The following is a 12,146-nucleotide window of genomic DNA, read 5'->3' as shown; positions in this document are numbered from 1 at the left end:
CCTCCTGCTCCCCCAACATCTTGCCTTTTGTGTTCTCTTTCTCCATGGTACACAAGGAAACCTGAGGGCCACCTTAACGGGGGCCAGCTGACCTTACATCCAGCCCACACATGTAATGTTTGCATCCTAACGGGGGAATCTGGCCGTGCATGGGATATGGAATGCTTCGGCTGTTTGCTTGCTTGCTTTTTTAAGTCAACTTGACACAAATGAAAGTCATCTAGGAGGAGGGACTCTCTCTCCATCAGACAGACGAACGGGCTTATCTGTGTGACATTTTCTTAATAAATGTTGGTGATTGATATAGGAGGGTCCAGCGACTATGGCGGTGCCACCCCCGAGCAGATGATCCAGGGTGATATAAAAAACCAAGATAATGAACCACAGAGAGCAAGCGGCACTCCTCTGTGGCCCGGTGCTTTAGTCCCAGCCTCCAGGTTCCTGGCATGGCTTTTCTGAACTGTTACCTGGAGGTGTGAGAAGAACCCCTTTCTTCCCCCAAGCTGTTTTTGCTCAGAGTTTTATCACAGCGACAGAAAACAAGATGGGAAATATAGATCATAGCCATGGGTACAAAGCATGTTTATAATACCAGAATGTAAGAGGTGACGCAGGAGGATGACCATGTGTTCCAGGCAAGTGTAGGTTATATAATAAATTCCAGGCCAGTTTAGGTTGCACAGTAAGACCCTGTCTTAAAAAAGAAGAGAGGGGGTTGGGGATTTAGCTCAGTGGTAGAGCGCTTGCCTAGCAAGTACAAGGCCCTGGGTTCGGTCCTCAGCTCCGAAAAAAAGAAAAGAAAAAAAAAAAAGAAAGAAAGAAAAGAAAAGAGGCCAAGAGAGAGGCCAAGGATGATGACTCAGACCTTTAATTCCAGTAGAGGAGAGGCAGAGGGTTCTCTTTGAGTTCAAGGCCTCTCTGGTCACTTAGGGATTTCCAGGACAGCCGGGACTACACAGTGAGACCTGTTCTTAAAACAAACATTTTTTTCCCTACATTGTAATTTATTTTGTGTATGAGTGTGTAGGGGGGAAGAGGGGTGCGTATGCCACTTCATACATGTGGAAGTCAGAGGTTGTAAGATTCAGTTTCCCTTTCTACCATGCGGGTTCTGGGGCCCTGGTACTTGCGGGCCTGGCACCTGCGTTTTGATAATAAAGCCTGAATGAGATGGGGTGGAACTTCTCCCTTGTTGTGTATGTGCTGAGGAAGTTGTGAACGCTTTGGATGCTGAATTTTTCAGATTAGAGATGCTCGGCTCGGGCTGTGATGGTTGCTTCCCTCACTACAGCAAGGGAATGAGCTGGCCACAGAGTCACATGCCTGCAATCCCTGAGATCAGGAGGCAGAGAGAGGCCAGAGAGTCAAGAGTTCAAGACCAGCCCCAGCTATAGATTGAGTCTGAGGCCAGCCTGGGGTACATAAAACTGTCTGACAAAAAGAAAAGGAAGGGAGGGAGAGGGAGAGGGAAGGGAGGAGGGTACAGGCCAGGTGGCAAAGACCTATAATCCCAGTGCTAGAAAGGTGGGGCAGGAAGTCGGAAGTTCAAGACTAGTCTAGCTCCTGGCCAGCCTGGGCTACATAACAGATCCTGGCTAAAAATCCAGACAGACACAGAGAGGATCGACTGTTCTTTAAATTACAAAAGAGAAAATTCTGACTGAAGAGCCCAGTTAGTTTGAGTTTTTTCATAAAACTCTAAACAGAGTTGGAGGTTTGAAGACATTACTATGTAAATTTATTTACTCAAATTATTATATATATATATGTGTGTGTGTGTGTGTATATATATATATATATATATATATATATATATATATATATGGGTGGGTGCCCTGCCTGGATGTAGGTCTGTGTACTGTATGTACACATGCCTAGTACCTTAAGACTTCGGATCCCTTGGGACTGCAGTTATAAGCAGTTCTAAACCGTCATTTGGGTGCTGGGGAATCAAACTTCTGAAAGCATCTGATACTCTTAACCCTGAGCTGTCTCTCCAGCCCTGATTGGTGGTTGCTTGTTTGTTTGTTTGTTTTGAGACTGAGACTCACTGCGTAGCTCCGACTGGCTTGGAACCTGCTCTGTAGACTGGTCTTGAACTCACAGAGATCCACTTGCCTCTGCCTCCTGAGTGCTAAGGGCACGAGCCACCCCATCTTCTAGAATTTCATTTGACTCTTTCCCACAGGTTGACTTCTGTCTTGCTTGGGCAGAGGGAAGTTCTGGGTCTGGGACTTTGTACAAAAAGATGCCATTTCCGGGCATTCGTAAGTTTAGAAACCAGCAGGAAGTTTGGCACACAGAGACCGCAGTTGACAAACGTTGCTAGGGTGCCTCGGTCAGGCGGCACAAGAAGGAAAATGCTTGTCAGATATGGCAAGATACGCAAAGAATTGCGTTGAAAAGGAGAAGTTCATCCTTAGATCTGACACATGGCCAGAACTCGTGCCAAGTTCAATGTTTCATGGCTCAGATGCTGTACCACACAGATATGACGGGAGCAATAAACCCAACAGGGTGAGGGGTCCTCTCTGCTGAGTGACAGGACCTGTATGGATGACCTCGTTCAGTCTTTAGAAGTCTCTAGTTACTCTGAGAAGCATTATGGGAAATACTTTTTTTTTTTAAAGATTTATTTATGTGGGTACACTGTCGCTGTCTTCAGACACACCAGGAGAGGGAATCGGATACCTTTACAGATGGTTTTGAGCCACCATGTGGTTGCTGGGAATTGAATTCAGGTTTTCTGGAAGAGCAGTCAGTGCTCTTAACCGCTGAGCCATCTCTCCAGCCCCTATGGGAAATACTTAACAGACAGTAAAGACATATAAATATATGGCTCAACATATATCAAAAATCTAAATCAGGGCCTGAGAGATGGCTCAGGAGTTAATAGCACTTGCTCTGTTCCCAGCACCCAGCTGGGTGGCTCACAACTGCTTGTAACTCCAGCTTCAAGGGATCTGACTTCCTCTTCTGGTCTCCATATGCACAGGCACACACGATACATAAAGAACTTTTTAAAAAAGGTATTTATTTATTTATTCACTTGTGTGTGGATGTGGGTGTGGATACACATGTAGGGCAGGTGCCCTGGAGCCTGTGTTATAGACAGTTGGAGCCTCTCAATGTGTGTTCTGGGAGTCGAACTCTAATCCTGTGAAAGAATAGAGCATATGCTTGACGCTGAGCCATCTTTCCAGCCCCATCAAATAATTAAATTTTTTTTATTAAATTTATTTAATCCCAATATCAGCCCCCCTCTTCCTTCCAGGACCCCTTCACACAGATCCATGCCTCATTCCTCCCTCCCCTTCTCCTTTGAGACGGGGGGAGCCCCCCTCTAGGTATCACATCCCCCCCCATTATCCCCTCTCTCCTTTTCTCCCTTTTCCATTGTACGGTTTTGGATTCTTCGTCAAAAGTCAGGTGTCTGTAGGTGTGTGGGTTTATTTCTTGGATCAATTCAATTCCAACACACCAGAAGAGGGCATCAGATCCCACTACAGATGGTTGTGAGCCACCATGTGGGTGCTGGGGATTGAACTCAGGACCTCTGGAAGAGCAGACAGTGCTCTTACCCACTGAGCCATCTCTCCAGCCCTTTAATTCGATTCTGTTGATCAACCTGTCTGTTTCTATACCAATACCATGCAGTTTTTAATTACTACTGCTCTGTAGTACAGCTTGAAAGTCAGGGATAGTGATTCCTCCAGAAGTTCTTTTCTTGTTCAAGGTTGTTTCGGGTATCCCGACTTTTTTTTTCTTCCTATTAAGTTGAGAATTGTCCTTTCAATGTCTGTCAAGGATGCTGTTGGAATCTTGACGGGGTTTATGTTCACTCTGTAGATCACTTTTGGTAAAATGGCCGTTTTCACTATGTTAGTCACACCAATCCACGAGCACGGGAGATCTTTTCATCTTCTGATATCTTCCTCAATTTCTTTCTTCAGAGACTTGAAGTTCTTTGCCATACATGTCTTTCACTTGTTTGGTTAGAGATTTTTTAAAAAAAGATTTATTTATTATATATCCCCAATATTAAGGTTGTGCCTGATACTTACTGGACTTTGTGTTGATATTTATTAAATAATTAAACAAAAAAAAAGATTTATTTATTATATATGTAAGTACATTGCAGCTGTCTTCAGACACACCAGAAGAGGGCATCAGATCTCATCACAGATGGTTGTGAGCCACCATGTGGTTGCTGGGATTTGAACTCAGGACCTCTGGAAGAGCAGTCAGTGCTCTTAACCACTGAGCCATCTCTCCAGGCCCAGCAAGATATTTTTATATTAATCGTGACTGTTGTGGAGGGTGTTGTCTCCCCAGTGTCTTTCTTAGCCTGTTTATCATTTGTATAAAGGAAGGCTACTGATCTCTTTGAGTTAGTTTTGCATCCAGACACTTTGCTGAAGGTATCAACTGTAGGAGTTCTCTGGTAGAATTCTTTTTTTTTTTTTTTTTTTGGTTCTTTCTTTCGGAGCTGGGGACCGAACCCAGGGCCTTGCGCTTCCTAGGTAAGCGCTCTACCACTGAGCTAAATCCCCAGCCCCAATTCTTGGGGGTCACTTATGTATACAATCATATCATCTGTGAGTAGCAATACTTTGACTTCTTCCTTTCCAATTAGTATCCCCCTGATCTCCTTTAGTTTCCATATTGCTGTAGTTAGAACTCCAAGTACTATGTTGAAGAGATAGGGAAAGAATGGACAGCCTCATCTTGTCCTTGATTTTAGTGGTATTGCTTTCTCTCCATTAAAGTCAATGTTAGGGGCTGGGGATTTAGCTCAGTGGTAGAGCCCTTGCCTAGGAAGCGCAAGGCCCTGGGTTCGGTCCCCAGCTCCGGAAAAAAAAAAAAAAAAAAAAAAGTCAATGTTGACTACTGGCTTGCTGTATGCTGCCTTTATTGTGTTTCAGTATGTGTCATGTATCCCTGATCTCTCCAAGACTTTTATATGAAGGGGGAGTTAGATTTTGTCAAAGGCTTTTTCAGCACCTAATGAGTTGATCATGTGGGGCTTTCTTCAGTTTATTTATTTTGGTTGTGAGCCTAGCCTTTAATGGCTGAGCCATCTCTCCAGTCCTCTTCAGTTTATTTATATGGTGGGTTCCATTGATGGATTTTCATATATTGAACCACCCTTGTATCCCTAATACGGAACCTACTTGATCATGGTGGATGATGTCTTGGATGTGTTCTTGGGTTTGGTTTGGAAGTATTTTATTGAGTATTTTTGCATCAATGTTCATAAGGGAAATTGTTCTGAGTTCTCTTTGTTGAGTCTTTGTGTGGTTTAGGGTGACTCTGGCCTCATAGAATGAGTTTGGCAATGTTCTTCCTTTTTTTTTTAAGAATAATTTGGGGGTTGGGGATTTAGCTCAGTGGTAGAGCGCTTGCCTAGCAAGCACAAGGCCCTGGGTTTGGTCCCCAGCTCCGAAAAAAAGAAAAGAAAAGAAAAAGAATAGTTTGAGGAGTATTGGCATTAGCTCTTCTTTGGAAGACTGGTAGAATGTTTTGCTAAAACCATCTGGTTCTGGGCTGCTTTTGTTTGGGAGAGAGACTTTTAATGACTGCATATATCTCCTTAGGGGTTATAGGACTATTTAGATAGTTTACCTGATCTTCATTTAACTTTGGTAATTAGTATCTGTCTAGAAAATCATCCATTTCATTTAGATTTTCCAGTTTTTGTGGAGTATAGGCTTTTGATGTAAGACCTGGTGATTCTTTGCGTTTTCTCAGTGTCTGTTTTTATGTCTCCCTTTTTATTTCTGATTGTCTTAATTTGGATACTGTCTCTCTGTCTTTAAGTTAGTGTGGCTAAGCGTTTGTCTATCTTGTTGATTTTCTGAAAGAACCAGCTCATGGTTTTATTGATTCTTTGTATTGTTCTTTGTTTCTAATTAAACAATTTTAGCCCTGAGTTTCATTATCTCCTGCCATCTACTCCTTTTTGGTGTGTTTGCTTATTTTTTTTCCTAGAGATTTCAGATGTATTTTTAATTCGTAGTTAGTATGAGAATTCTCCAACTTCTTTATGAAGGCATTTAGTGCTATGGACTTTCCTCTTAGAACTGCTATCATTCTGTCCCATAACTTTGAGTATGTTTTGCCCTCATTTTCAATGAACCCTTGAAAGTCTTTAATTTATTTATTTCTTCCCTGACCCAGTGATCATTGAGTAGAGAGTTGCTCAGTTTCCATGAGTATGTAGGCTTTCTGTTGTTTCCATTGTCGTTGAAGTCCATCTTTAGTCCAGGATGACTTAATAAGATGCAAAGGGGTTATTTCAATCTTCTTGTATCTGTTGAGTCTTGCTTTGTGACCAATTATATGGCCAATTTTGGAGAAGGTTCTGTGAGGTGCTGAGAAGATAGTATATTCTTTTGTGTTTGGATGAAATATTCAATAGATATGTTAGGTCAATTAGAATCATAACCTCTGTTAGTTTCATCATGTCTCTGTTTAGTTCCTGTCTCAATAACCTGTTGATTGGTGGGAATGGGGCATTGAAGTATCACACTATTAACATGGGGGGTTCATTTTGTGATTTAAGCTTTAGTAATCAGGCACAGATGTTCAGAATTAAGATATTCTCTTGGAGGATTTTTCCTTTGTAGCCTGATGTGGTAGCTGGCCCACACTTTTTTTTTTTTTTGGTTCTTTTTTTCGGAGCTGGGGACCGAACCCAGGGCCTTGAGCGCTTCCTAGGCAAGCGCTCTACCACTGAGCTAAATCCCCAACCCTGTTTTCCTTTGAGTATGAGTGTCTTTACCTGTCTCTTTTGATTAATTTTGGTAGAAAGTTTATTGTATTAGATATTAGACTGGCTACTCCAGCTTGTTCCGTGCGTCCATTTACTTGGAAAACCTTTTACCAGCCCTTTTCCCTAAGAAAATATCTATCTTTGCTACTGAGATGTGTTTCTTGTATACACCAGAATGATGGATTCTATTTATGCATCCATTCTCTTAGGCTGTGTCTTTTTATTAGGGAATTGAGTCCATTGATATTGAGAGATATTAATGCCAATGACTGTTAGCTCCTGTTATTTTGCGATTGGTGGTGGTGGTGGTAGTAGTAGTAGTAATAGTGTGTTTCTCTTCTTTGGGTTTTGCTGTGAGATGATTAATTTCTTGTGTTTTCTTGGGTGTAGTTACCTTCCTTGTGTTTGAGTTTTCCTTCTAGTTTTCCTATTCTCTATAGGGCTGAATGAGTAGAAAGATATTGTTTAGATCTGGTTTTGCTATGGAATATCTTGGTTTCTCCATCTACAGTGATTGAAAGTTTTGCTGGAGGGTTGGGGATTTAGCTCAGTGGTAGAGCGCTTGCCTAGCAAGCGCAAGGCGCTGGGTTCGGTCCCCAGCTCCGGAAAAAAAAAAAAAGGAAAAGAAAAAAAAAAAAAAGAAAGAAAGAAAAGAGAAAGTTTTGCTGGGTATAATAGTTGGGGTTGACATCTGTGTCTCTTAGTGTCTGTCAGACATCTGTCCAGGCCCTTCTAGCTCTTAAGAGTCTCTGGTGAGAAGTTGGTTGTAAGTCTGATAGGTCTGCCTTTATTTGTTAGTTGGCCTTTTCCCCTTTCAGCTTTTAATATTCTTTCTTTGTTCTGTACATTTAGAGTTTTGAATATTATGTGGCAGGAGGATTTTCTTTTCTGGTCCAATCTGTTTGGTGTTATGTAAGCTTCATGTACATTTATAGGCATCTCTTTCTTTAGATTAGGAAATTTTCTTGTTGAAGATATTTTCTGGGCCTTTGAGCTGGAAATCTTTTCCTTCTTCTATTCCTATTATTCTTTTTTTTTTTTTTTCGGAGATGAGGACCCAACCTAGGGCCTTGCGCTTGCTAGGCAAGTGCTTTACCACTGAGCTAAATCCCCAACCCCTATTCCTATTATTCTTAGGTTTGGTCATTTCATAGTGTCCCAAATTTCCTGGATGTTTTGTGTCATGCAATTTAAAAATTTTGCATTTTCTTTTTTTTAATATTTATTTTATGTGTATGAGTACACTGTGGCTGCCTTCAGACACACCAGAAGAGGGCATCAGATCCCATTACAGGTGGATGCGAGCCACCATGTGGTTGCTGGGAACTGAACTCAGGACCTCTGGAGGAGCAGTCAGTGCTCTTAACCACTGAGCCACCTCTCTAGCCCAAAATTTTGCGTTTTCGACTGAGGTGTCAATTCCTTCTATGGTATCTTCTGCATCTGAGATTCTCTCTTCCATCTCTTGTATTCTGTTGGTGATGCCTGTGTCCGTAGTTCCTGTTCTCTTTCCTAGGTTTTCCTTCTCCAGAATTGTCTAAGTTTGTGTTTTCTTTATTGCTTCCTTTTCCCTTTCCAGCTCTTGGACAGTCTTCTTCACATCCCTCAACTGCTTGATTGTATTTTCCTGTATTTCTTTATATTTATTTGCTTCCTCTTTTAATGCCTCTACCCGTTTGAATGAATTTTTCTGTATTTCTTTTTTTTTTTTTTTTTGGTTCTTTTTTTCGGAGCTGGGGACCGAACCCAGGGCCTTGCGCTTCCTAGGTAAGCGCTCTACTACTGAGCTAAATCCCCAGCCCCTTTTCTGTATTTCTTTAAGGAGTTTATTCACTTCCTCTTTCAAGGCCTCTATCATCTTTATAAGATTAGATCTAAGATCATCTTCTCATGCTTCCTTTTTATTCCGATATCCAAGGCTGGCTATAGCAGGATAGCTGGGTCTTGTTGATTATGTTCTTATGTTGTCCTTTAAGCACCTCGTTTTCCCTGGTGTTGGCTGGATGATCCAGAAGACAGCAGGACTTCTCGGGAAGGTGGAGGAAGCCATGGGACAGACAATGAAGGTCAGGAGACCTGACTTTGGAGCCCATGCTTCCGGGGGACCCTACCAGCAAGGAATTGGTTGGACAATGCTCCTAGCTGGTAGTTCTTGCGGGTCTCCACAGTCCTTCACAGGGAAGCAGGATGCTCTTGTGGTTCCACAGGGCTCCTCAGGACCAAAGGGAGAACCCATAGCCAGACAACAGAAATCAAGGTACCATGCTCGCAACTCACCACTTCCGGCTATGCCCTAGGCTGACAGGGTTTCAAGCTGGTAGCAGCTCTTGGGGCCCCCAGAGGCCTCCACCGACCATCAGATAAATTTGTTTAAAGATGTAGTTTTGTTGCGAAGAAAAAGAGGTGGTCTTAATGGTTAAGTGGCGAGGTGCCTTAATGGATAAAAGCATTGACTGTTCTTCCAAAGGACCTAGATTCAATTCCTAGCACTCACAAAACAGCTTGAAACCATCGTAACTCCAAATCCAGGGACTTTTACCCCCTCTTCTGGCCTCCATAGGTTCTGCATGATTGTGATACATAAACACACACACAGGCAAAAAACCAATACCATTATGTATAAAATAAAAGTTAGTAAATATTTTTGAGAAAAATAAAAGGTTATCGGGAAAACACTTTCAGAGATGTGTAATTCACGTCTTTAATTACATCGGATGGAGACATCACATCTGCGGAGTTCGCAGCCAGCTGTTTGAGGTCAGGTCCCGGGCAGCATAGCTTGCAATGTATTCTTCTGAATGTGATCTATTGAAGGAGTGGCCAAGGCAGAGACTAGGAAGACAGGCTGAGACAGGCCTTAAGCAAAGACAGGGATTTCAGCTGAGTTTTACACTTCTTGATGTCAGGGGCCCTGGGTTTGTGTCATTCTGCAGCATGAGAGCTGGCTTTATTCCTGTCCCACTATTCAGACATTGGTCTCAGGCCTTGATGGGGATGTGTGTGGACTTCCCAGGCTCCTTAAGACAAGGTCACCTGTCCTCAACCCAACCTGGACCAAGTAGCCTCTGACAGCCTCAGAACCAACAACAAACTGGGGGTCTAGACACTGGAGATGTAGCCAAGTTGGTAAAGTGCTTGCCTAGCGTGTGCAAAGCCCCAAGCTTAATCTCTGACACTGCATTAAACAGTCATGAAGGTACATGCTTATAATCTCCGCACTCGGGAAGTGGAGGCAGGGGCTTCAGAGGTTCAAAATCATCCTTGGCTACACAGTTAGTTTGAGCCAGCCTGGGCTATGTGAGGCACTACAGTGTGTGTGTGTGTGTGTGTGTGTGTGTGTGTGTGTGTGTGTGTGTGTCTGTGTGTGTGTGTGGTGTGTCTGTGTATGTGAAAGAGAGAGAGAGAGACAGAGAGAGACAAAGAGACAGAGAGAGACAAAGAGACAGAGAGAGACAGAGAGACAGACAGGCCGAAAGACAGACAGACAGAGAACACTTTTAATTCTGGCAGTGGCAGAGGCAGGCAGGACTCTGTGAGTTCATGGTCAGCCAAGGCTACACAGGGAAATCTGTCTTGAAAAACTAAAACAAACAAAAACCCCTAAGGTCTATCTTTAATTAGATCTATCTAATTAAAGCTACACAAATATCACCACAATCTAATTTTAGAATATTTGCATAACTAACTTCCTAATGAAACCCACGCTCAATGAGATATTTTGAAATCACTTAAAAAGGGGGGGGGGGTTGGGGATTTAGCTCAGTGGTAGAGCGCTTGCCTAGCAAGTGCAAGGCCCTGGGTTCGGTCCCCAGCTCTGGAAAAAAAAAAAAAGAGCCAGATGTGGAACACACACCTATAATTAACAGTTCAGCTGTGAATTTGAGACCAGCCAGGGCTGCAAAGGGAGTATGAGATATGCTACATTACATAGAAAAAAATCCTCAGGCTCTCAGAGGGTGAGAGACCTGAGAGCTGCATCTCAGTTGAGTGCTTGCCTAGCATGCATGAAGCCCAGGTTCAACCGCTACCACTGTAAAAAGTTATGTGTGCACACTAGGGATGTAGGGGGTAAGAGGGTCAGAAATTCAAGGTCTTCTTCAGTTACATAGTGACTTTGAGACCAGACTCGGTTACACAAGACAGTATCTCAAAAACCTAAATTAATAATAATCATCATCATCATCATCATCATCATCATCATCATCATCATCATCATCATCATCATAACATAATACCAGAGTGGTACCTCCCTGTGTCATAGCTGCCAGGAATAGAGGCAGAAGGATCAGGAATTCAAGACCTGCTCCAAAAGAGTGGGGGGATGTGGGGCTGACACCCCAACTCCTTGTTCTCTGAACCAAGGGCAGGGTCCCCTACCCAAAAGGAGCTGAGACCCAAGCAGCTTATTTACTGGGAGAGGGAGACAGACTGACAGCCATGGATGGGCTGGAGAAACAGTCCCTTTTTAGAAGGTAGTACCAGCACCCTGGCCGAATGCACGTGGATATGAGATGGGGAGTGAGAGCCTTGGCTGACAGGATGGGCAGGAGGGGTGGGTATGGGTCCCTCCTGTGGTTGGAGCGCCCCTCCACTGTCCTCCCCACCCACCAATCTTCACTTTGGTTTGTTTTCTAACAGTTCTGTTAAATATTTTTGATGGTGTTAAAAAAAAAAAAAAGACCTGCTTCAGCTGTATAACAGGTTTGAGATACTGAGTTATATGAGACCCTGTTTGAGATAAAGAAAAATAATCACAACAACCGCCCCAAGAAAACCAAAACCCTGAAACGAGAACTAAGTGTCAAAAAAGGAGAAGTATTTAAGATAAGCTATGGTGTGTATGTGTGTGTGCGTGTGTGTGTGTGTGTGTGTGTGAGAGAGAGAGAGAGAGAGAGAGAGAGAGAGAGAGAGAGAAAGAGAGACAGAGGTAAAGACGAGAGAGACAGAGACAGAGACAGACAGAGACAGAGAGACAGAGAGACAAAGAGAAACCAGGATTGAACCTAGGACCTTGTAATGTACCAGACAAACACCTCAACCTTTACCTATTTTTGTTTTGAGACATTATTTTGCTAAATTGCTGAGGCTGGCCTTGGACTCACAGTATATCCAAGGCAGGACTTGAATTTTTTTTGTCCTTATGCCTGAGCCTCCTCAAAAGCTCGAAACACAGGCAAATGCTGTCACACCCTGCTAAACCACAGTTTATAGCTGTGAGAAAAAGATTTAGGGAGGGCTGCGTGTCCAATTTTTCTAATCGTCCATTAGATGGCGCCATTGTCAAATTTCTGTAATTTTAAAAGTTCCGGGATGGAACCACACCTTTGCCTTTTATTGTCTTGTTTGGAGTTTGTCTTGTTTTTCTCTGGAG

General features: G+C 43.0%; 1 long non-coding RNA gene across 1 annotated transcript; it reads left to right on the top strand.

Annotated features, from left to right (window-relative positions):
- Nucleotides 1–3,398: 3,398 nt before the first annotated feature.
- Nucleotides 3,399–11,477, top strand: LOC148003147 (uncharacterized). The gene is made up of 2 exons (XR_015632193.1): nucleotides 3,399–4,334; nucleotides 10,588–11,477. It is a non-coding gene; the product is annotated as an uncharacterized LOC148003147 (long non-coding RNA).
- Nucleotides 11,478–12,146: the final 669 nt, after the last annotated feature.

This window comes from Rattus norvegicus, chromosome 10 (genome assembly GCF_021556685.1).
Source record: "Rattus norvegicus strain SHRSP/BbbUtx chromosome 10, alternate assembly SHRSP_T2T, whole genome shotgun sequence".
NCBI classification, from domain to species: Eukaryota; Metazoa; Chordata; class Mammalia; order Rodentia; family Muridae; genus Rattus; species Rattus norvegicus.
Note: the sequence above shows the minus strand (reverse complement) of the source record. Positions and strands in the feature narration are given on the sequence as shown.